At 30.9% G+C, this 1,991-nt stretch overlaps 1 non-coding gene across 1 annotated transcript; it reads left to right on the plus strand.

The window, feature by feature from the left end:
* The first annotated feature begins 1,602 nt into the window (after nucleotides 1-1,602).
* Nucleotides 1,603-1,703, plus strand: LOC111551338. The gene has a single exon (XR_002734324.1). It is a non-coding gene; the product is annotated as a small nucleolar RNA U13 (small nucleolar RNA).
* The last annotated feature ends 288 nt before the right edge of the window (nucleotides 1,704-1,991 follow it).

The following is a 1,991-nucleotide window of genomic DNA, read 5'->3' on the forward strand; positions in this document are numbered from 1 at the left end:
ACACACATTCAAGTGTTCAGCTTAGTGGAATTTTACAAGTGAACATACTAGATAAACAGCATGTAAATCAATACATAAAACATTATCAGTACCTTTATGCCCCTTACCAGGCACTACTCTTCCAAGGATAGCCACTATGCTCATATACAACACACAGATTACTTTTTTCCTGCTTTTTATTTATACTAGTGAAATAATACAGTTTATACTGGCTTCTTTTGTTCAACATTATATTTGTGAAAATTATATATGTTACATGTAGCATTATTTTTATGTTGTTGTATGAAAATTCCACAATTTAGGCATTCATTCTATTCTTGATGGACATTTGAGTTAGTTTTGGTTTGATGTTAGCACAAAAAATTCTGCCATGTACATTTTTTTCATGTTTTATGGTAATTATATGTATGTATTTCTTCTGGACATACGCTCACAAAGGAAATTGCTGAGTCATAAAGAATGCTCATGGTCGGCTTTCCTAGAAACAGTCAAATAGTATTCCAAAGTATTTATATCAACCTATATTCCCACCAAGAATTTAGGAGAGTTCTGTTTGATCCACAAAATCACCAATGCTTGGGATTGCTTGTCTTATTCATTTTAGTCATTCTTGTAATTGTGAAATGATATTGGTTTCAATCAGCATTTGAACTTATCAAGTTGAACACTTTTCCTATGTTGGTTGGTCATTTGAATATCTTCTTTTGTAAAGTGTGTTTTCATTTATTTTGCCTACTTTGTCTATTATGTTATCTAATTTTTTTTGATTCATTTTTGGGAGTTTTAAAATATATATTCTGTATATGAAATTTTTGGTGATATCTGTATTGCAATATCCTTGTTCATTCTGTGGCTTGTCTTATCACTGCCTTAAAAATATGATTTGATGGACTCTCATTCTTAATTACAATGTCATCCAATGTATCTCTTTTTCTTTATGGTTAGTGCTTCTAGATTGCGTCAAGGTCATAGAGACATTCTTCTAAGTTTTAACCTAGGAACTTCATTGTTTTACCAATCGTATTTCAGTCTACCATCTGTCCATCTGAAATTAATTTCTACTTACAGTGAAAACAAAAATTAGGAATGAAAATTTATTTTGTTCAATATGTATATCCACTTGACCCATCATCATTTATTGAAAGCATCCTTTCCGTTCCCCCACTGCACTCCAACAATCAAGTGACCTTGAATATGTAGGTCTCTTTCTGGACCCTCTATCTGTTTCATTGGTCTGTGTGTCTATTCTTGCACAAGTACCACACTGAAACTGCTTAATTACAACATTTCTTAATATCTAGTAGTGTATAAGCCAGTAAGGTTTGTTTTTCCTTTGTAATATTATCTTAGTTATTCTTAGATTTTTATATTTCTGATATAAATTATAGAGACATCTTGTTAATTTCTACATGTACACATTCACACACACATACACATACACACAAACTTGTTTGAAATTTGATTGAATTTTCATTAAATTTGTAGACATTTTCACCATGTTGAGTCTCTTTATTCATTAGCATGGCTTTAGTACTTACTTATTTTTTCTCAAACTTACTTGTATTTCTCAAACTTACTTATATTTCTCAAAAGAACACATTGATTCTTTTGTATCTCACAAGTGTGACTGGGTTTTTAGGCTCATGTGTAAGATGTGTTTCCCTCAAAAATTGTTATGACTGTGGCATGTTACCTATGTGGTGTGAAAATAAAAAGGCCACACCATCTTCCCTAGGAAATTTAAAGGAAGATCACTACTATTTTTAAGATTTTTGCTATTTCGTTAATATATCCTTTGTCTCATTGCATAAAGAATAATTATTTAAAGTATAAAACTTTAAACTACTAAAAAAGAGGAGAGGAAGTCAACAAAATTTCATTCACGATCTCAACCATCTTGTATTAATGTATTGCATTACTATAAAGAAATACCTGAGACTGGGTAATTTGTAAGGAAATAGGTTTATTGACTCACAGTTCTGCAGACTGTA

Source organism: Piliocolobus tephrosceles, chromosome 9 (genome assembly GCF_002776525.5).
Source record: "Piliocolobus tephrosceles isolate RC106 chromosome 9, ASM277652v3, whole genome shotgun sequence".
NCBI classification, from domain to species: Eukaryota; Metazoa; Chordata; class Mammalia; order Primates; family Cercopithecidae; genus Piliocolobus; species Piliocolobus tephrosceles.